We start from the raw sequence: 25,035 nt of genomic DNA, 5'->3' as shown, positions 1-25,035 counted from the left end.
TAAGACTGTGCCTATAATAATTAACAACTGTTTTTAGTTTTTATTTTTTTGTTCTCAGAAAATAATTAGCCTGTTATTATTAGCCTATAATATCCCAGCTAACAGGAAATGTTCTCAGAACTTTGGCTAACAATCTCACAAAGTTATGAACAAACATTAATAGAATGGTTGTTTATAGGTTTCAGGTAGCATTTCCATAATGATTAAGTGATCAAATTGACTTAAACCTAACAAAAACATGTTTTTAAACATTTTAAAAACTAGACATTTTGAATATTCCAAGAACATTCAGAAATAACGTTTCCATAACTTAATGGAACATATTTTCACTTATATAAAACATTTTTGTTAGCTGAGATGCACATTAATTCTGGATAAAAACAGATATATAGATATAGATATAGATATAGATATAGATATAGATAGAGAGAGAGAGAGATAGAGAGAGATAGAGAGAGAGAGAGAGAGAGAGAAAGAGAATGCATGGAAAACAGAAGAGACATCTTATCGTGTGTGTGTGTGTGTGTGTGTGTGTGTGTGTGTGTGTGTGTGCGCGTGTCACTTTTATGCATGCATTTCTCTTTTTTTTATTAAAGATTTTTATTTTATTTGCTGTTTTTTTTTTAGATGGCAGGAGGAATGATCTTCTCTTATGATGATCTGTTTGATCCAGACTATGCCAGCCTCCATCCCCTCGTCTGTCACCTGTGTCATGAGCAATACCACCAACCTTGTCTTCTGGACTGCAACCACATCTTCTGTGCCAGCTGTCTGCATGGCAGGGCCAATGACAATCGCCTCAATTGCCCCCTCTGTGGGTAAGTACAAAAATCAAATATAAGAACAGTGTGCATGTATTATGCTTTACCAATTAACGCAACACAGTTGCTCCGTGTGAAGATTTGTAGTTATAAAAAGATACTAAAAACATTTTAAATGCTATAAAGTTAAATAAGGACAATCTAGATACTGAAAAAAACCTCCCAATTGCTTTATTGAGATCTTAGTTCACTACCTTTACCTCAAGGATTTTGGAAGTGAGGAAATGGAAATCACGATAGAGGCATTCAATCAACCAGCCACAGCTGACTGAAGCCCTCTATAATGGTTACATTTACATTTATTCATTTAGCTGACGCTTTTATCCAAAGTGACTTACAATTGCTATATATGTCAGAGGTCGCACGCCTCTGGAGCAACTAGGGGTTAAGTGTCTTGCTCAGGGACACATTGGTGTCTCACAGTGGATTCGAACCCGGGTCTCTCACACCAAAGGCATGTGTCTTATCCACTGCGCCATCACCACCCACCTCTGCGCCATCGCCATCCACCAGTTCCTCTATAATGGTTACATTTGGGTCTCCATTTATTCTAGTTTTCTTCAAGCCTGATGTTGGGTTAATTCCAAAATGTGTCTTATGCCAAACCTCAACTCCTGTAATCTTTTTTTGTACAACCCACCCATTACAGTTTTGTATACATAACTGTCAAGTCTTCTGTTTTGAAGTTCTCCAAGGTTTTGATGACAAACATATGTTCTTCTCATTGTCCGATTCGTTTCTTGGTCATCACTCTTAAAAATAAAGATTCCAAAAGAGGGTTTTTGAAGTGATACAATAGAAGCTCTATTTTGGGTTCCCCAAAGAAACTTTCTGTTAACAGTTCTTAGAACTTTTTCCCCACTTTATAGAACTTTATGTGCAATGGAAATGTTCCATGATCAATGCCAATAAGGAGGCTTTATTTTAAAGCACACAAATGCATGCAACTAGCAGACATCCTGTTAAGAGCAGCACAGGGCAGTTGGCATTAGGACAGCTGCAGAACATCCACATGCAGTGTTCTTATTTTAGCCCCATAACAAGCACTCCACATGGTGGGCTCTCAGATCACATCACAGCATTGTCATTTGATAAAAATAAGCATCTTGGCAAAGGTGTATGGTGCATTGATCCCACAACTTATAGCAATTACACACAATCTGGTGCTGACCTGTTATCTTGTTTAGAAGTGATTCAGAGATCTGCTATTTTTATGTGCTTCTTTACAATTTACAGAGAAACTCAGGAGACTATGGTGAAACGAATTAGTGATAGATGATATATCGACCAGGGAAATCAATCAGACAATATTTGGACATTTTGGATAATCAGCTGAATCATTTCCAAAATCAACAAACAGTCGGTTAGATCAGTTGAACCTTGAGTAAATATTGTGTAAAATGAGGATTTATTAAAATTTTTGTTCATCTTAGTTGTTCTCATTAAATTATATAAAACGTTTTGGTCGGTAAGACTATGTAATGTTTTTGAAAAAAGTCTGTTATGCTCAAAGTAAAATTAATTTTATCAAACACCAAAACTTTAAACAGTTTACTTACATATATATATATATATATTACATATTTCCAAATGTAATTTATTTCTGTAATGCAAAGCTAAATTCTCAGTAGGTATTACAGTCACATGATCCATCAGAATCATTCTAAATTGCTGATTTGATGCTAAAGAAGTCATTTTTATTAATATTAATGTTTATGGCAGTTGTGCTGCTTAATATTTGTTTAATGATATTCTTGCTTCGTATTGTCCTTTTTGAATACCAATATTAATTTTGATAAATATTTCTGACTCTAAACTTTTTTACGATCCGCGTCAGCAAAGAAAAATATACTTGTTGACAACTAAGTAAATCTGGATGGTTTCCCATAGGTCTCATTAACGTCTGCTGATCCAACTACTGTACAAATAACAATGTTGTGTAGCTTGTTGTAAGTCTCTCTCTAACTTCTCCCTGATATACAGGTCCTTTTCAAAAAATTAGCATATTGTGATAAAGTTCATTATTTTCTGTAATGTACTGATAAACATTAGACTTTCATATATTTTAGATTCATTACAACACAACTGAAGTAGTTCAAGCCTTTTATTGTTTTAATATTGATGATTTTGGCATACAGCTCATGAAAACCCAAAATTCCATCTCAAAAAATTAGCATATTTCATCCGACCAATAAAAGAAAAGTGTTTTTAATACAAAAAAAAGTCAACCTTCAAATAATTGTTCAGTTATGCACTCAATACTTGGTCGGGAATCCTTTTGCAGAAATGACTGCTTCAATGCGGCGTGGCATGGAGGCAATCAGCCTGTGGCACTGCTGAGGTGTTATGGAGGCCCAGGATGCTTCGATAGCGGCCTTAAGCTCATCCAGAGTGTTGGGTCTTGCGTCTCTCAACTTTCTCTTCACAATATCCCACAGATTCTCTATGGGGTTCAGGTCAGGAGAGTTGGCAGGCCAATTGAGCACAGTAATACCATGGTCAGTAAACCATTTACCAGTGGTTTTGGCACTGTGAGCAGGTGCCAGGTCGTGCTGAAAAATGAAATCATCTCCATAAAGCTTTTCAGCAGATGGAAGCATGAAGTGCTCCAAAATCTCCTGATAGCTAGCTGCATTGACCCTGCCCTTGATAAAACACAGTGGACCAACACCAGCATCACTGACTGTGGGTACTTGACACTGGACTTCAGGCATTTTGGCATTTCCCTCTCCCCAGTCTTCCTCCAGACTCTGGCACCTTGATTTCCGAATGACATGCAAAATTTGCTTTCATCCGAAAAAAGTACTTTGGACCACTGAGCAACAGTCCAGTGCTGCTTCTCTGTAGCCCAGGTCAGGCGCTTCTGCCGCTGTTTCTGGTTCAAAAGTGACTTGACCTGGGGAATGCGGCACCTGTAGCCCATTTCCTGCACACGCCTGTACACGGTGGCTCTGGATGTTTCTACTCCAGACTCAGTCCACTGCTTCCGCAGGTCCCCCAAGGTCTGGAATCGATCCTTCTCCACAATCTTCCTCAGGGTCCGGTCACCTCTTCTCGTTGTGCTGCGTTTTCTGCCACACTTTTTCCTTCCCACAGACTTCCCACTGAGGTGCCTTGATACAGCACTCTGGGAACAGCCTATTCGTTCAGAAATTTCTTTCTGTGTCTTACCCTCTTGCTTGAGGGTGTCAATGATGGCCTTCTGGACAGCAGTCAGGTCGGCAGTCTTACCCATGATTGCGGTTTTGAGTAATGAACCAGGCTGGGAGTTTTTAAAAGCCTCAGGAATCTTTTGCAGGTGTTTAGAGTTAATTAGTTGATTCAGATGATTAGGTTAATAGCTCGTTTAGAGAACCTTTTCATGATATGCTAATTTTTTGCGATAGGAATTTTGGGTTTTCATGAGCTGTATGCCAAAATCATCAATATTAAAACAATAAAAGGCTTGAACTACTTCAGTTGTGTGTAATGAATCTAAAATATATGAAAGTCTAATGTTTATCAGTACATTACAGAAAATAATGAACTTTATCACAATATGTTAATTTTTTTAAAAGGACCTGTATTTATCCATTGTTGGCCACTGCAAACTTGCATTTGTGTCGAAGGAGCCTGGCTTTACAAGACCAGTGTAATGGTGCCACCAGTGTGTGGTTCAGTGGGTAAAAGCAGTGCTTCATTCAGCACTGCAGTCTATTACCACATCCTAACACAATAGAAATGCTGCAGTGTGCTTTTCCAAAATGTGGAACTTTTTTATTGTTTAGATTCTATTATATGGTAGGCTGTTTGTTTGTATGCGAGTGTGGCGGTGTAATCTTTACAATCAGTTTAGTGTGAGTGTATGAGTGTCTTTCTCAGTTTAGTGGGATCTTGCTTTGCCTCAGTTGCAAATAATGAAGCTTTTGTACTTTGCAGCACCACACACTCCCTCATGCAGTGTAATCTAGGAATTCACCACTTTGATGCTGTTACTGCCAAAGAAAAGCTGATTATAATAAAAACAAGATAAAGCAGTAGATTGATGGAGAGGCAGGATGTACATTTTTGTGTCAGTGTGTCATACAGTGGAGTCCAAAAGTCTGAGAACACACTGAACCCATTTGTTTTCCTTTTACCCTAAAAAGTTTTACGGTTTTGAAAATGTATTACAAAGACAGGTTATTAAATAACAAAAGATTCTGGACTAGTTTAAGGTATGAAAGATTCTGGACTATTTCTAGGTATGTCAACAAATTTATGACCATGACATTTAGACCCTATTGTGTTACTGTAAAAAAAAATAAAAATGATTTATATACTATATAATATATACACTAGTGCTGTCAAAGTTAACGCGTTAATAGCGGTGCAAAGGGCTCAGGAGGCCATGGCAGTGCAGTCCTGGAGGCCTCTCAGGATGCACACAGACCGGCTTACAGGATGGGGCCCTCCAGAGCAGAACAGACAGTTTGGAGGCCATGGCGGAACTGGGAGCTCAGGGGGCTCTGGCGGTGCAGGGAGCTCAGGAGGCTATGGCAGGTGGTCCTTGTGGCCGGCCACTACAGCCGGAACCCTTCTACCCCACCCCCCAAAAAAAATCCATGGGGCAAAAATGGACTTTGGCGTGTCTACGCGATGGGTAGGATTATGGTTGTGGGGTAGATGCAAATCATATGTATTGCTAGAAAATGCGGTGTGTGTGTGTGTGCGCGCGAGGCGCCAGCGCGATCAGACAGCTGACACATTAAACAGCTCCATTTTTGGATTAGAGTAAGTGTCACGGTGCACACACGAGGGAGGAACAGGAACACGTAGACGAGGGTGTAACTCAAACAATAAACTTTACTAGGACATCAGGACAGGACATGGCAGGACAAGGCAAGGCAGACACGGACATCACACACCGGGGTTAACGAGTAGACCAGACGAAGTTTAACTGAACAGACAGGACTAATATACACAGGTAAATCATAGATAAGGAGACAAACATGGCTAGACAAGAATTAACTAATGATTACGCTTAACAAGGACAGGAAACAAACCAAATAAGGAAACATTAGGCGGGAACACATGTCACACACAAAACAGTTCCCTTACAGTAAGACAACCCTGCAAAGTGTTTACTATTATTTTTGCTCACTCACACAATAAAAAGAACATGTGTGTTTTTGTATTTAAGCAAACAAACAGGATGCAAGTTCTGTTTTCTCGGTTCTCGTTTGCGGATCTCCGCACCTCACATCTGTTTTATATCTGTTAATTATTTATGTCAGATATATTTCACACATTTATGCCTTTTTTATATAGATTATGATTGTATTTTATTTTTATGCAAACAAATGTTGTTATTTAATGTAACTTACATATATTTTCCTTAAATCATCCTTTGACCCAGGGTTTGAAAACCTATAGGCTGTAGTTAGGTCCATGCGGAAACCTGTGAACGATGCTCTGCGTTTAGTGACCTTTATTTTTAAGAGTGTACAATTTCTAAGTAATTTATGAGTAATATACTGCGTGTATAAAATTTAGAATTGATTTATTTATTGCACAGTTACTGAGCTGAATTGATCTGTTAATTTTTAAGATGAATTAAATGGTTAAATTACTAAAATTAAGTAAAAAAAATTATAGGTGCCTAATAGATATTCAAATGTGTAAACAAATTTAATAAAAAATTAATTTATGTTTCTTTGCAGATACCCCTCAGTCGTGATGGGGACTAATGCACTTCCCCCAGAGGACTGTTTGCTCAAGTTCCTGGTGGATAATTCGACAGACAGTGTAGTACAGTGTGCTAACCTGTGCAAAGCACAGGTGCCTGAACAATACATGCACTTCATTTATTTTGAGGCATCAGCAGTAACAGCACATTTTTTTGACTGTATGAGTATTTACATATGTGCACAGGATGCTGGGGCCATGTATTACTGTAACACCTGCAGCCTGCCACTGTGTGGAGAGTGCAGAGAGCTCACACACAAAGGCAGGATGTTTTCCCAGCATGATATGGTGTCCCTGGCCAAACGCACCAAAGAGTTCCAACGTGCTGTGAGTTTATTCCATCATCCTTCCTTATTTGTGCCATCTAACTCTCACTTAAAGGTTCAAGATTTAAAAGAACAGTTCACCCAAAAATGTTTCTTCATCAGAACAGATTTGGAGAAATTACAGTGAATGGGTGCCATCAGAATGAGAGTCCAAACAGCTGATAAAAACATCACAATAATCCACAAGATTTCAGTCCATCAAAGTCTTGTCAAGCAAAAAGCTGCATGTAATAAACAAATTAATCATTAAGGCGTTTTTAACGTCAAGCTAAAATACTCACCTAAACAGAGAAAATAAGCAAATTATTTTTTGTGAAATAACGTTAATGTTGTGTAGTATTTAGCAGATCTCAAAATGAATATCCATTTTTTTGCTTAAACAAATTTGCTTAGACAAAATGGTACGGAATTTTAATATGACATTAATCATGTATTTGTTATTGGCGGTTAACCAGAAAATAATTGTCTTATCAGTATAATTTCTTTCCCATTATCCTCATTCCTTAAAGGAGTGCATTAAATAATGCATATCATTGATTAACGTGTGTAGTCAAAATAAATTCTTCCTCTGATGTTTTGCATTTTTACAGCGCTCCATGAAGAGCTTTACATCATGTTTTCAACCGAGAAAAAGTCTATGCTGTGTATCAAGTGTTTCAGAGACATACAAATGTAAGATTTTTGCAATTTGAATGATAAAAGAACAAAATATAAATGAAATTAATGTGATGAATATTTAACTTCATGATATAGTGGGAATTTCACGCACTGCATTGACATTGAGACTGCATACTGGCAGGGATGTGAAATACTGGATCAAGCTGTTCTGGTAAGTAAAGCAAGTAAAAAAGTAAGTAGGGATAGTTCTAGAAACTGCCAAATCTTATAATCTTTAAATTATTAACTGAAATGTGTATATGCCATATGATCATTCACTCATACATTATAGAATGTACCCTCCAGTCTATACAGTGAATATTACATTCATGATTAATATTACTGTACACCAGGGGCCAGAAAGGTATTGGGTCAAAAATATTTTTTCCAAAGAAATTGATACTTTTATTCTGCAGGGATGTATCAAATTGAGCAAAGGTGACAGTAAAGACATTCGTAATATTTCAAAAGATATTTAAAATAACTGCTGCTCATTTGAATTTTTATATTCATTAAAAAATATGAATTGTGATTTTCACAAAAACATGGTACAACTTGTTTTTGATCTTGTTAAAGAGGTCATATGATGCTATTTTAAAGAAGATTATTTTGTGTGTTTGATGTAACAGAATATGTTGACATGCTTTAATGTTCAAAAAACACATTTTTCAAATACTGTACTTTATTGTAGGTCCTCTTTGTCCTGCCTCTCAAACGCAAAGCCCCTCCTTCCGACAAGCACCGTCTGCTCTGATAGGCCAACTGACCCAGTGCATTGTGATTGGCTGAGCACCAAACACCACAAGCACGGAAATGTAACGCCCCTTACAATAATCACGAACTTCAGCTTTCAAGGTAAATATAAAAGACAGTTAATAATGTCCTTAGTTTTATATTCAGTTCAAGCCCGAAAGAGGAACAGAGTCTCGTGACAGACACAGTGATGAAGCTCGTATGTATTTGCACACAAGCCTCGGTTAAGACAGCGGACTCCACTGTGATGTGACCCTGTCTCCCTCTCTCTCACACACACACGACGCGCAAAACTCTGCATTTGAACAGTCAAAAGCAAATACTTAAACTAATAACAAAACATACTTACAGTCGCTGATTCAGAAGCGCCAGATTGTCATAGCAAAGTCAGAATTAGCTCCTCTCCTAGGTTCACGAAACGGTCGTCCATAAAATGTGTTGCACAAATTCGAACATCTGGGTTGTGCTGTTCTGTTCTAAGTAATCTTAATGATTCCTAATTGCATCTACTTTTGGAAGCCCAAATAAAGTGCTTTTGCTTTCGCACAGAAACACGCAACGTCTCCCTGTCATGGCTGCATAAACACTACTGCGGCATTAGTTATGCGGCATTGGGCGGCATTATGCAAATATTTCCACATCGTGACGTAGACATGTGGGGGCGTGTTTGAATGAGCCGTTTTAGGGGGGCGTGGCACAGTCTTAACTTTTATGAAGAATATCTCTTTGGTTTTGAGACTTTAGTCTTTGCAACTTTAGGGATCTTATCTATGCACAAATAGCTTGTAACACTCCAAAAAGAAAGGAACACTTGAAATCGTATCATATGACCCTTTTAATAAAAAGAAATGTTTCTTGAGCATCAAGTCAGGATCGTGTGACACTGATGACTGGAGCAATGGCTGTTGAAAATTCAGCTTTGCCATCACAGGAATAAATGAAATTTTAAAATATATTCAAATAAAAAAATATATTTTAAACTTTAATAATAATTTCACAATATTACTTTTTTTTTTTAAAACAAATACATGTAGCCTAGGTGAGTATAAGATACTTTTTTCAGAATGTACACTACCTGTAAAAGGTTTTTGAACAGTAAGATTCTTAATGTGTTTTAAAGAATTCTCTTCTGCTCACCGAGCCTGCATTTACAGCAAAAACAGTACAATTTTGAAATATATATATATATTTTTTTATTTAAAATAACAGTTTTCTTTGAATATATTTTAAATTGTAATTTATTCCTGTGATTTCAAAGATTCTGATTTGCTGCTCATAAAACATTTATCATCATCATAATGAATTTGATTAATAGAAAGTTCAGAAGAACAGCATTTATCTGAATTTAATTTAATTAAAATGAATTTAATTAAAATGAAATCTTTTTTAAACACAGCTGAAACTCTTAAGGTGAACTACAAAAGTTCTAGAAGCTGCTGGACCAACATCTGGCAAAGAGTACAGCCCCACTGTAGAGAGCCGATAAGTGGATACATCTTTTACTAACCTGTACTGAAGTGCGGACAAGTGCAGAGGAGGAGGAACGTGCTATCTTTGTGAAAGTGAAGTGACATACGTCCAAGTATGGCCAAGTCATGCTCTGCATTTAACCCATCCAAAGTGCATACACACAGCAGTGCACACACATACACCCGGAGCAGTGGGCATTTATGCTGCGGCGCCTGGGGAGCAGTTGGGGGTTCGGTGCCTTGCTCATGGGCAGGTCAGTCGTGGTGTTGAGGGTGGAGAGAGCACTGTACATTCATTCCCCCCACCTACAACTCCTGCTGGACCTGAGACTCAAACTCGCAACCCTTCGATTACGAGTCTGACTCACTAACCATTAGGCCACAAGTTGTCATTTAAAATCCGAACATTAATGTTATTGTTTTAGTGATTATGCAAACAAAAAGTAATTTTATTTGTTGTTTGTTGATTTTTAAATATACTTGGTGAGGTGATTTATGTGTAGGTACTTTTTGAACATCTCCAGCACATTTTAACAATACCATGATAATACTGATAACCATGATAATTTTGGTCCCTGTAATCGTGATGAGAAATTTTCATACCATTACATCCCTAATCTGTACTCTGTTCAACAGTATGCAGGTGAGGTAACACTCCAGGAGGGGGCACACTGAGACCACAGACCAGAATAATGGGCAACTGTGAGAGATGAAGAATTCTTTGACATAGATCGCGTGTCGTCCAAACCATATCATTTAAGGATAATATAATTTGCTTTAAACAGGCTAAATGTGTGCTCAAAGCATCACTGAGAATTGCATGTTGAGGATAAAAATAGTCCAAAAGTAAAATCCATTCTTTTTTTTCCAAGGAAAAACTCGCAGAGAGGAAAAGGGCCCTGTTAAAAGCAGCTGAAAGGTAAATATTGTCCAAACAAATCCAGTAAGTCTAAATTGTCTATCCGTGACAGTTTACCCACATGGCTTTGGCAGAGCACAGAGTTGTGGCGTGATGGTCTGTGTTGGAACAGCAGTTGCTTGGGTTGCGTTTCATGAGGCCTGTTATTTGTTGAGATTTTTTTTCTCCGTCCCCTTCCCATCACTGCCTGGAAGCTGGCTTGATGTCTTCCAGGAATTAAGCTATTTATGTCAGGCTGCAATCTAGGACTCAGCGTGTACATGTGTGTGTTTTTATGTCAGGGTCATGCAAGAGCAAACAAAGGACAAAATGCTAAAATAAGAAATGATTTTGGGAAATACTTTTTGTGTGGAAAAGTTTGTGTTGTGTATACATTGGCCCAGAGGGACCTAATATAATTTTTATTATTATTTATTAAAGTTCTGACAGTCAACACAAAGAGAAGGAGAAGGCACTAAAGGAACAGCTTTCTCACTTGGCCACCCTCCTGCCCACGCTTCAGGTACTTTAAAGAGATTGTTCATCCAAAAATATAAATTCCGTCATCATTTTCTCACCTTAATGTCGTTCCCAAACCATCTTATCTTTGTTCTCAGGTGCACCTGGTCACCTGCTCCGCCTTTCCCAGCTCAGCCAATAAATACGAGTTCTTAGATATGGGACATGTAAGATCTATCCTTATATATATTTTAAATACCATAACAGTCAAATGTTTGGAATAAAGATATTTAATACTTTTGAAAGAAGTCTCTTATGCTCAAAAAGGCTGCATTTATTTGATTAAAAATACAGTAAGAATTATAATATTGTGAAATATTACTACAATTTAACATAACTGTTTTGTATTTTACTACATTTTAAAATGTCACTTATTCCTGTGATGGCAAAGCTGATTTTTCAAAAGCCATTTCTCCAGTCTTTAGTGTCACATGATCCTTCAGAAATCATTCAAATAGGCTGATTTAGTGCTCAAACTTTCTTTGTTTAATAGGGCTGCAAAATGATTAATCGCATTCAGAATAAAAGTTTGTTTACATACTGTGCACGTTTCACTCACACACAAAATGTATAATTGCAGGAAAAAAAAAAAAAAAAAAAAAAAAAATTCTCACACACACATACATATATATATATATATATGCTGTATTGAACATTAATGGAGCAACATTTTGTGTGAAAAAAAAAATCATTCAAGTTATTTATTGGTTTAAAAATATTATAAATGTATGAGGTGGCAAGAGTTTTTACCCACACACGGGGTAAAAGGCTCACTGTATTGATACAAATACTTCAGCTAAAATGTTTTTTTTTGTTTTTATTTTAAATAATGTCTAACTTAATACTTGTTCAAAACAATCACTTTAACAAAGTTTGTACTATTTTCTGCTTATTTTGAAAAATAAAGGAATTAATTTGTTCAATAAATATACTGTCATTAAAATGTTAATATATAAAAAACATTTTAAAATACAGAAACAAAGTCATTTTAATAAGTAAAGATTCTGAAAGTACTGAAGGAGATCCAATAATAATTGAATATATATTTACTGTAGTAACAAATGATATTTGATTATATGATATGATCAATATCATGTTTTAAAATATGGTTTCATTTCAAACATGGTGATCATCTCTAATATGGACATCCAACATAATATATGATATTTACCATCTCAATCTAACCAGGTCATGTCAACAATTGGAAAATCAGCCATCTATTAATTATCATGTTAATTACGGTGCCTTTAGCCCCAACAGGGACGCTTTTTACCCCAAATACCATACTTTTACATATTCTTTTGTTATTTAAAAACTGTTGCTTTAATTATCTTAAACAAAACTGAAAATCATAAAGGCGACCTTGGTCTCAAAATATATGCATTCATTTTAGTGATTCTCATTGGCTACTTAAATCTACAATATTTTAAAAAACAAAATATTAGATCAAGAAAGCACACAATCAACTTTGCACTGTTACGAGGGATGGCATCAAAGATCAGACAAATTTGCATATGTATCTTTAAAAGCGGATGTTTTGGAAATGAAAATAATGTTTAGATGAAAATAATATCAAAGGCGCCTTTTACCGCGGGGTGCCTTTAGCCCCGTTGTACCCCTATATATATATATATATATATATATATATATATATATATATATATATATATTTATTTAAATATTTGTATGCATATAACACATAATAAATATACACCGTACACACACACACACACACACACACACACACACACACACATTCAGTGCCCTCCATAAGTATTGGAACAGTAAAGACAAAATTGCTCGGTTGGCTGTGAAGTCAAGACATTTGCAAATATGATTAAAAGATTAATATAAAACAAAACTACAGAATGTCACATTTTATTATTAGCCCTTTCAACAAATATGTTTTACCAAATAAAAAGAACAGCACTTTTAGAGTTCATCCCACTCATTGATGTGAGCATAAGTATTGGGACAGCTGAGCATAAGTCAGATATAAAAGTATATACACATGTATATGTATATAATATAATATAATGAGATATATAAATTACAGCAGTGAGTCTGTGACCCATAGACCTCACCAGACTCTTGGTCTCATCCTTTGAAATGTTTTTCCCAGCCTTTAATGCAGCCAATTCCAATTGTTGCTTGTTTTGGGGAGTTTCTGCCTTTTACTCTCCTCTTCAGCTGGTGAAATTCATGTTCAATCCGATTTAAATCTGGAGATTGACTTGGGCGATCTAAGGCTTTCCATTTCTATGGCAGTCGTTGCCTAATGGATAGAGAGTTGGACTTGTAACCTGAAGGTCGTGGGTTCGAGTCTCAGGTCTGGCAGGGATTGTAGGTGGGGGGAGTGAATAGCCAACACTCGCTTTGCCTTCAATATCACGACTGAGGTGAGACCCTTGAGCAAGGCACCAAACCCCCAATTGCTCCCCGGGCGCCACAGCATTGGCTGCCCACTGCTCCAGGTGTGTGTTCACTACTGTGTGTACACTTGGATGGGTTAAATGGAGAGCACAAATTCCGAGTATGGGTCTCCATGACATAAATTCCTTGACTGAACTAGCAGGGTATTTTGGGTCATTGTCCTAAAGCAATATGAAGCACTTCCCAATGAATCTAGTGGCATTTTCTTGAATATAGGAGGTGGTTTTGCACCCTTCCAAATTAATTCTGCTACTGTCATCATACATTATGTCATCAGTATAGTTGAGAGGGCCTGTTCCAGAGGCAGCCATGCATGCCCATGCCATGACACCACCTCCACCATGCTTTACAGATGATGCTGTATGCTTGGGATCATTGCAGTTCCCTTTTTTTCTCCAGTAAATTATCAGAGCATCACCCCAGATTTCTGGAAGTTGTTGGTGATTTTACAGACATGTCTTTTAGGATTCATTTTCACAGCTTTTATGATTTGTCTGTCATCAACTACTGTTGTTTTCTCAGCCGATCAGGTCGTTGTTGGTTGCTGGTGGTTTCCAAACTCTTGATTTCTCCATGCCCTTTGTTTTTGCTAGAGCTCTAATTGACTTCCTCTTTTCTTTTAGCATCCAAATTGCTTGCTTTTCTCTCAAAGTCAGCTCCCTCATCTTCATCCTGGTTTGTGTGTGTCATCATCGAATGCAAGATTCAGAATGCAGAAGTAATGGATATAACTGATATGACACATTACCTGCTTTTAATATCTGAAGAATTAATGCAACAGGACACAGCTGATCACTTAGAAAGACCTGTGAGGCAACTGTTCCAATACTTATGCTCACATCAGATAGAGGGATGAAACTCTAAAAGTGCTGAACTTCTTAACTGGTAAGACATCTGTGTTTTGAATCACCCAATAATAAAATGTGACATTCTGTAGTTGTCGCATATTCATCTTTTAATCATATTTGTAAAATGTCTTGACTCCAAAACCAACAGAGCAATTTTACTGTTCCAATACTTTTGGAGGGCACTGTATGTAGTATTTCAACAAAAATTTATTTTGAATGGGATTAATTGTGATTAATCGTTTTGCAGCCCGATTGTTTAAATTATTTAAATAAATGAAGATTTGGCAATAATAAGAATCTTTCATAAACATTACAAAATTGTAATTATTCAAAACAGATAATGTAATGCCTTAAAGACTAAATAAACTGATTTTAATTCATGCTCTATGACCCTTAACAGCAGTTGATGGACAGACTATGTAGCATTGTACAGCTTCCTTACAAGCTTCGTCCTGTCCAGAGTAGTAAGGCGAGTTCACAACCAAACATGCTGACCGTTGTGCAGATCTCTGACACTAAAGATGCATCGAACCTACAGATAAACAGACTACATGCTGAGTTTGCCCCGCTGTCTGGAGCCTCTTCTGTTGTTGGGCCAGTGGAGGCCTGGCTCTGTAACTGCAGGAGTTACAGGTGAGTTTATCGGTTACATTCATAGTATTATGCAAGAAATGTTATACGGCAGCACTGTTATTCTACCTCTGTTTGTTTGGCCTTGTACTGACTGTGTTACTTTGCTGAAATGCTTTTGAAAAATACACTAATGTATGATGGTGGTCTCATTTTAAATATTGTGATATTTATAACTAGAAGAATTGTACTGTAAAAATCTAAACTGCACAACATTTGCAATAAATTAGAATTTGGATAACAATAAACAAATATTTTTATTTATTTACATATTTTTTGCTGGTAAGTTGAGTCTATTTTAATATAAAACTATATAATAATGTAAATATATAATAACTTATAGACTTTTTTTAAAGAAAATACATTTATAATGGTACAAAATAATTCTGTTTAAAATACATTAAGTTATTTAGAACGTTCAAAGAATCATCTCTGTGTTTCCACAAAAAATAGGAACCGTTTTGAACGCTGATAGTTGTAAATGTTTCTTGAGCACCAAATGAACAAATAATTTCTGAAGGATCATGTGAAATTGAAAAAAATATATATAAAAAAAAAAAAAAAAAGCAGTTATTTCAACTCAATATTACTGTTTTTACTAGGGGTCTAATGGTTCAAATTCTGTACGGTTTGGTACGCATTGCAATTTTGGGGTCATATTTCGGTATGGGGATAAGGGGGAGTATTATTAGAAGTTTCCACAAGAGAATACTCTACTGTCTGTATGCTAAATAAAATAATAATAAATGTAAAAGTTTGCCTCAAGTACAAATATAGTATAGCCTATATTAAAGTTCATATTTCTATAAATATAATTGCTCTCCTTTCTGATGTGCTCCATCAGGCACGCACATCCTCAAGTCTTTCAAGTTTAACCGTAACTCGATTGCTGATAAAAACCAATTGTTTTTGTGTCACTTCCAGACAAAGCATTATGAAATCATTTACTTACAGTTTGTGAGGCAGCTGCAGTCAGATCTCAAACCATTCATCTTTCAACAAATGTTTCTTTGTGAACTCTCCATGTTAATGTGCCTCGTTTACAAAACAAAATGCTCTGAACGATCCTCTGACATGATCTGGGGTCCCTTTAAAAATAAACTATCCACTTATGCTGGGAACCTTCTGATATCTGTAGAAAGACACGAACGAGCTTTTTAAACCAAACGCGTCAAAGTGAATGTTCTTTCATTCCATTTGTGCTAGTGTTAGACCCAAGCACCTGGACTTTGTCAAAAAGTGAACACGTATCTGTATACTACATCCAGTGTAGACAAGATTGCGGCAGTGATTGTAATTTCTTTTGACGTGACACTCACAGTCAGCGTAATCAAGTGTCAGCCGTTAAGTGGCTGAACATCAGTGGGCTGCAGGTGATGTTTATGCAAATATGTGTGCCCTTGTGATGTCATCTTGCATCTCAGATCCAAAAGGAGCTGTTTTTGGAGCTTGATTGCTTATGAGGACGTTTTAGCCATAGAGATGTATACGTAGATGCCTCATTAGCAACTGTTTCTGTGGGCCACTATACGTAAGCCATCCGCCATATTGTAATGGTCAACTTGACGTCATTCACCATAGTAATCAATGAATATCCGAAGATGCCACAATCCTGCACAGCCGATAGTCTATGAGCCCATAGTATGGTGAATGACGTCAAGTTGATCGTACCAAGATGGCGGACACATCTACGTGCTTGGAGAGATCGAATGGGGCATTTATACACATCTATGGTTTGTAGCTATGAAACTTGCTGGATGCTTTAATGTTACAAATACTTCATATGCCAAAAGATCAAGGCAAATGAAATTTTTCATGTCATGAGCCCTTTAATAATATATTTGTTCATATAACAACATTACACAGCAGCTAAAAGAGAGAATTCCACTAAATGCTTATAAATTTTAGTTTATTCATTTACACTGCTGCCGTTTCACGAAGATAAACAAACGTCTTCTGCTGCTTTGTTCCTGTAGTCGAAAGCACCCTCTAGCAGTTTGGCTGTATGTTTGCAGAAAGACGCAGACTTGGACACGAGAAAACGTGCTGTCCAATAAAGAAAGTTGTCAATCCAAATGTGTATTTGAAGCCTTGTTTTTTGACAAAACATCATCCAAATCCTTTGTTATAACTGAGCTTAATCGCGGTACAAATACGCACCGAACCGAGGGTGGCGAACGGTACGGTTCGTTCTTTTAATGAGAAACTTTGCACCCCTAGTTTTTACTGTTATATTTGATCAAATAAATGCAGCCTTTATAAACTTAAAACTACTTTCAAAAACATTTTTGAAACATACAGTTGGGAAAATTATTTGATCCCCTGCTGATTTTGTACGTTTGCCCACTGACAAAGAAATTATCAGTCTATAATTTTAATGGTAGATTTATTTGAACAGTGAGAGACAGAATAACAACAACAAAATCCCGAAAAACACATTTAAAAAAAAGTTATAAATTGATTTACATTTTAATAAGTGAAATAAGCATTTAATCCCCTGTCAGTTTCTGGCTCTTTGGTGTCTTTTATACAGGTAAGGAACACTCTTTAAGGGACTTAATCTCAGCTTGTTACCTGTATAAAAGACACCTGTCCACAGAAGCAATCAATCAGATTCCAAACTTTCCACCATGGCCAAGACCAAAGAGCTGTCCAAGGATGTGAGGGACAAGATTGTAGACCTACACAAGGCTGGAATGGGCTACAAGACCATCGCCAAGCAGCTTGGTGAGAAGGTGACAACAGTTGGTGCGATTGTTCACAAATGGAAGGAACAAATTAACTGTCAATCTCCCTCAGACTGGGGCTCCATGCAAGATCTCACCTCGTGGAGTTTCAGTGATCATGAGAACGGTGAGAAATCAGCCCAGAACTACACGGGAGGATCTTGTCAATGATCTCAAGGCAGCTGGGACCATAGTCACCAAGAAAACAATTGGTAACACTACGCCGTGTAGGATTGAAATCTTGCAGCGCTCGCAAGGTCCTCCTGCTCAAGAAAGCACATGTACAGACCCGTCTAAAGTTTGCCAGTGAACATCTGAATGATTCAGAGGAGAACTGGGTGAAAGTGTTGTGGTCCGATGAGACCAAAATCGAGCTCTTTGGCATCAACTCAACTCGCCATGTTTGGAAGAGGAGGAATGCTGCCTTTCACCCCAAGAACACCATCCCCACCGTCAAACATAGAGGTGGAAACATTATGCTTTGGGGGTGTTTTTCTGCTAATGGGGACAGGACAACTGCACCGCATCAAAAGGGACAATGGATGGGGCCATGTACCGTCAGGGTCAGGACATTGAAGCCATCCTTTAAGGTCCTTGACATGAAACCAGGGGACGCCAATAAAATTATTTATATTTTAGAGACAAAATGTATACCTGTGCCAAAAACATTGCTTATCAATGAGTATTTAGAACAATTTGCACATATGATTTTTTATATAATTTTGTAAATTAAACATCCTGCTGAAAAAGAGAAACCATAGTGAGGGACAGGCCAAAAACCTTACCCTAATCAGCATAAATGCTATTTACATTATTTAAAATAATTTAATTACCTTTTTTATGGAATATTGATGAAAGAATACATAGTTTTGTTATATTTTTCAAAGATACCCATTTCGTGTGCTCAGATACTCAGTTACTGAATTCTGTCTAATGATTCAGAGCTGACAGCACACAACAGGAAGGAGACACTGGCATTACTCTGGTGCTTACTCAGCCGGTTATTAAGCTCCTAAACAGAGAAACATTTATGTAACTTTCCCTGACAATCACCAGGTGGCAACTGTCCTGTTATAGCCAGAGTTAGTCCGGTGTCTGTGAGGTGCCAGGGGCTGAGGTGATAACATGAGGCACGGGGACACAGGAGCCAGACTTCCTGGAAAGGTCTCATTCCGGGAGAAGGGCTCAGAGAGTTATGCCACTGACTGGAGCACTTCAGAGCCTTATTCATAATATAACTGCATATGAGGACTGTTTCCAGATCAGTTTGCAGTAAGAAAGATTAGTGCAGCAGAAGTGAACATGTGCTGGTATCAGTGCAAATCTATACGAACAGAGCTTATGAAAGAAAGGGATGTGACCATAAATTCCTATTCTCTGAATCCACCTTAGATCTCATTGAATTTCAGGTTGCATCAAGCTCATGTTGCCGTGGAGTGAACTATATGGAGTTTTTACAAGCACTTTTCCAAGAAACCAGAGGAGAGGGATATCTGCATTGATTCCTGTCTATCTTCATAGTGTAGTAGCTATATTTTCAGGGCTGATGAATGTTAGCTGTGCAGTTCTAGCTTTTGAAAGTATCAAAAAGGACACATATACATGTGCTCATATATATATATATATATATATATATATATATATATATATATATATCACATCCAAATTAATGTAGAAATTATATTTTAAATACACGTTTAATCTTTTTTTTTATAAATAGTCTATTATTTATGAAGGCCAGTCTCATTGATACCAATACTGCTACTGATGTCTCTATTAAATGTTTTTTCCCATTCAACATTTCAGTATAATTGAAAGCCATTGTGTTTAATAGGCTTTGAAAAGTAATGAACTTAATACAATATTCACAACAACTATAAATTGTAAACTATACGCTGAATATAGAGTCTTTATTCAAGAAACAAAAGGTAATCGTCGAAGAGCATCGAAGTGAATTCTCTTTTTCTTTTGTTCTGTGATTTACATCAACGGCACAGACTGCAGCAGGTTTTCTCCCAACTCTTTATGGTCATTTAGGACTTTAACTAGTTTAAGACCGTGTTTACGAGGTTGTTTAAAATTGCTGTCTGAGGTGGCTTTCCGTACATATGCACCTGTCGGATGCCTGGGTTCACAGAGAGCCAATACTGAATTAAATAGATAATTAACCCAAAAATGAAAATTCTGCCATTAATTTTATATATGTTTTTTTTTTGTTTTTTGATGAAATTCAAGAGCTTTCTTCATATCAGTCCTAATCCTCTTAGTCCACTATCTTGATTAAAAATTTCCATATTGAATTTTCATTGCCATACCATCTGCTCTGCACGTTTAGACAAAAGACTCAGCATTACAGCCTCGATGCATCAACACAGAATACCGAAGGTGATAAGAGATCAGAATGAATCCAGCCATTCCGCCACAGCAGCCTCCATCTCTCCATAGAGAGTCCAATGACGCAAGTCCCTGTGACTACTTTCCACATCAATCATCTGTACCGTTCTCAGGTTTGTGAAGCCCTCCACCAAACAAACATCCTCCCCCATCTGTCCCTGTGCCATCACACAGGATAGTACGGAGGTCAGGCTTCTCTCACTATTTTTAACAATTTCAGAGAAGCGTCTCAGATTCTGCTCATAGCACAGAGCTCACACAAAGGCGCTAGGCCATGGGAGCACTTTGTTCCTATGCTGCTGATGTCACGCCGGTGCCAGCATCTTAAATTGGTAAAATTTGGGACACTTGTCACTTAGGCTCAGAGAACATACAGTGTCCAGACTCACTCGTGGGACTTGTACCGACACAGTACATGGATCTAGGACAGAGAGATTAAACGAGCTTTGAAACTAAGGTAACGCTTTTTTCTTGATTTTTTTTTTATTCTTCATTATGAGCTTTCAATAGGCTTCTCGTTCGTAAACTTTAATTCCTGTACCTCAGGAATTTCCAACTAAGGTTTGTGAATACTGAAGTGGGAATGCTGCATTTCTGTGCACTGTTAAATGTAGGGAGCATCAATGGTCATGAAGCTGTGAAAATGTGATAAGTAACAGAATCTCAGTTAAATTTTATTCAAAATAAGTCTGAATGCGTCACGGTGCACACAGCAGGGAGGATCAAGGACACACAGAGATGAGGACCTAACTCAAAACACAGTCTTTACTTTAGACATCAGGACAGGGCAGGACAAGGCAAGGAAACACAGACATCAAACACTAGAAAAAAAAAACTGAACAAAACGAAATGAAGGGACGGCGCTTACTGTATAGGTCTGGTCTTCTGTCACGGTGCACACAGCAGGGAGGACACAGGAACACGGAGACGAGGATGTAACTCAGATTATAGTCTTTACTCAACACAGGACAAGACAAGGCAAGGCTTACGCACAGGAACATTGGGGAGTAACAAGTAAACTAGACGAAATAACATTGAACAGACAGAACTATAAATACACAGCATAATGAGACAGACACGGCTAGAACTAGTGATTACATCAGACAAGAACAGTAATTAATATTAATTAACTCAAACACACACCTGGAACAGAATAAACTACTAATCACATAACAAGGACAGGAAACAAACCAAGTAAGGGCACAAGAGGCAGGAAAGAGGCTCGGAATGCGTGCTCTGCATTTAACCCATCCAAAGTGCACACACACATAGCAGTGAACACACACCTGGAGCAGTGGGCAGCCGTTTATGCTGCAGCGCCCGGGGAGCAATTGGGGGTTCGGTGCCTTGCTCAAGGGAACCTCAGTCGTGGTCAGTGTTGGGGAAAGTTACTTTTAAAAGTAATTCATTACAATATTGCATTACTCCCTAAAAAAGTAACTAATTACGTTACTTTTTATGGACAGTAATGCGTTATGTTACTTTTGCATTACTTTTTAAATAGGAGCAGGGCTTGATTGTTTTTAATACAAGAAATTACATTAATACAAATGTAAAAGCCCTGTATCTTGTGAAGGAAGAGTAAATTCACGTCTGTAAAGTAAAACTCAGGATAAGAAGGTTTAACACTTCAGTAATAAAAAAAAACAAAAAAGACAATGGAGCACAATTGTTAGTTTATCTAAAGTCATTTTTGCTTATTAGTATGGTTGAACTGGATCAAAGGTCAGCAGCAAAGACATTGGTTAATAAAATGGGATTAGATACATGTGTTGTTTAACAATTTTTAAATTAATAAATTAATTTAATTATTGCAGTTTGCGTCATTCTGAGTTCGCATTTCACTGTTTTAATTCATTTTGATGAATACTAAATCTGTTTTTTGCGAGTGGGATGAGTTCATGCACAGTCACATTTAGATCTATACTAACAGCATGCTCACAGCGCACTGTCAGTCAATAAATGGGGAAAAAGTAACTGGCGTTACTTTTTTGAAAAAGTAACTCAGATATTTTCTTGTAAATTAAAAAGTAATGCGTTACTTTACTAGTTACTTGAAAAAAGTAATATTACATAACTTGCGTTACTTGTAATGCGTTACCCCCAACACTGGTCGTGGTATTGAGGGTGGAGAGAGCGCTGTACATTCACTCCCCCCACCTACAATTCCTGCCGGCCCGAGACTCGAACCTGCAACCTTTGGATTATGAGTCCGACTCTAACCATTAGGCCACAACTTTTAAAGAGTTATTTTGAATAGAGTTGTCATACTTGTCTCTCTCTTATCCGACCATAGGTTGTCCCCTCTGTCTATGTCGTGCCCGTCCCCTTCTCTCAGTGAAATGCCTTTTGGCTGCAGGCCCACCCTTCACCGAAACATTTGCACCAAGGTGCTGCTGGCTGAGGGCATAGAGTCACCCTTCACTGAGCACTGCCGCAACTTTGAGAAGAGCTACAGGGTAAGAATTAGTCCTCATTCAGTAATAAATGCAGCCATATAGTCTTTTACAGACCGTTTGAATTCAAAATTGTGAGTTTTTTGCCTTTTATTCTGTGTGTGTAAGGTCTGGATACGTTAGTGTACTCCTAAACATTGACAAAGTTAAACAATTATCAGTCTTTTAAAAAAATTGTCAAGTCTTAATATGTTAGCCTCATTTTTATTAAATGACTCATAAATAATTTAATGATTCTGTCATACTATAAACTTCTCTTTTACACTATTAACTGTTCCATTAACACAAAATTATTTATATCATTATTTCACAATTTCTGAACGCTGCTGCATTTCAGTTATTTTCAACCATGAGAATAAAATGCTTTTTTATTCCATGCATTTATGCTCTAAACAATGTTTGTTATTTGGAGTCCCGTAAAATAACGTTGAGTATTATTTTATTAATTCCATGTATTTTTTTTGTGCACCAGGTTCTTCAGACAGAGGTCCAGAGGCTGAAGAACGAGGTTCAAGAGATGCACAGAGACCTAACAAAACATCATTCTCTCGTCAACATGGACACTATGGATGAGATCCTGGAAAGGGCTCTACTCATTGACAAACAGATCGCATCTCAGTACTCTGCTGTGCAGACCCAGAGGGCCATATTTGAGGAGGTGAGGCTAAATTATAATTCCCGCAAAAACATTATTCTTTCAAAACACAGTAGTATCTTAGCATATTCTGGATGTGTTTCTAGATATGGGATGTGACCTTTCAAAGAGTAACCAAAGAGCAAGAGATCTATGAAGGTGAGGAAAAAACAAGTTGTCTGTGCTGCCTCAGGGTTCATTTTACCATGCATGTTAAGCTGTTTCCTTCCACTAATTAGTCAGCTAATTCATTTGCTAATTACAGCACAGCTCCATGACCTTCTGCAGCTGAAGCAAGAAAATTCCTACCTGACAACTATTGCACGACAAATTGGACCCTACATCTTATCCATAGCAAAAGTAAAAGAGCGTCTGGAACCCAGGTTGTTTTTCTGTTTTACCATTGAAATATTCATATATTCTATTTGAATATTTCACTTCAGCAATCCATTTGCTTAAAGGAATAGTTCACCCAAAAATGAACATTTGCAGGAAATGTACTCACCCGATCCAAGATGCGTTTTTCTTCATCAGAACAGATTTGGAGAAATTTAATTTTACATCACTTGCTCAAGTAATCCACACGGCTCCAGTCTTTTAGTTAATATCTTGTGAAGTGAAAAGCTGTATGTTTGTAAGAAACAAATCCATCATTAAGCGTTCTTAACTCAAACAGTTAATTGATCCATCCATAATGTTGCTTTCTCCAGTGAAAACGTCTTGTCTGAATCAGGAGAGAAATACGCACAGATCAAGCACCATTTACATGCAGTAACAGTCTAAAACGGTCCTAAACAAATATGTTAGAGGATTCTGATGTGAGAGGACACCAGGAGATTGAAGGAAGCATTTTTTATAGATTATGGACTGCAAAAAAAAAAAAGAAAGTTAACACCATAATGATGGTTTTGTTTCTTACAAATACTCAGCTTTTCATTTCACAAGACATTAATTGATGGACTGGAGTCACGTGGATTACTTACTGTGACATTTTCACAGTGGGTACATGTTCAGCTAAATTTAATTTTTGGGTGAACGGTTCCTTTAATATGGGTAGTTGAATATTTTAGTCATTGTATATTGTTGACGTATTCACAGGTTTCAAAAGCCTGAGAATGACTGTGTGGACACTGTAATGAAAATATGCGAGGACAGCGCAATGACTGAACAAAACCGGTTTGCATTTGATGTTACTATAACAGCTCAAAGTGCATATATTAAAACATTATAAGATAGAATGACACATCATTTCTTCCTTCAGCTGCAATGAGAGGAGTCGCTCAGCAGGATATGATCGGGACCCTGGCACAGACAACTCTGTTATCATGCCGCCTGCTGAAACGCTACTAAAGAGCAGTGACTTCTGATGGCAAGGAAAGCAGATAAATATTTCAAAGGCCTCTTGCGGCAAAGAGCTGCCACTATAGAGCTGCATGTCAGGATAATGTGAACACAGACCACAAATGTGGCATGTGCTAGATGTCAACACTGAAACATGGGGCTTTACAGTAACTGAAAAATAAGAAGGACATGAATGGAATATTGATAGCATGAGTGTCAAATCAACTGGGCCTTAACTATAAACCGTTTGAATCGGACAGTCCATAAATGGGTCACAGACCAGTGGATTGTGCTTTTTTTTTTTCAAGCTTACTGAGACTATAAAAAGGTAAAATTTATTAAATTAGTTAAATAACTAATATAAGATGAAGTACTAAAATTGCTAAAGCTAAAACCAAAAAAATAGATTAACACTAAATATTAA

General features: G+C 37.2%; 1 pseudogene across 1 annotated transcript; it reads left to right on the top strand.

Moving 5' to 3' along the window:
* The first annotated feature begins 639 nt into the window (after positions 1–639).
* On the top strand, positions 640–24,637 carry LOC306854774 (RING finger protein 207-like; annotated as a pseudogene). The gene is made up of 17 exons: positions 640–818; positions 6,503–6,620; positions 6,714–6,858; positions 7,444–7,525; positions 7,607–7,682; positions 7,864–7,874; positions 10,324–10,375; positions 10,605–10,651; positions 11,081–11,153; positions 11,248–11,316; positions 14,831–15,067; positions 22,477–22,639; positions 23,109–23,294; positions 23,378–23,429; positions 23,536–23,653; positions 24,369–24,446; positions 24,532–24,637. The product of its transcript is annotated as an RING finger protein 207-like (transcript).
* Positions 24,638–25,035: the final 398 nt, after the last annotated feature.

Source organism: Barbus barbus (genome assembly GCF_936440315.1).
Source record: "Barbus barbus genome assembly, chromosome: 35".
Classification (NCBI taxonomy): Eukaryota; Metazoa; Chordata; class Actinopteri; order Cypriniformes; family Cyprinidae; genus Barbus; species Barbus barbus.
This window is presented reverse-complemented; position numbering and strand designations above follow the sequence as displayed.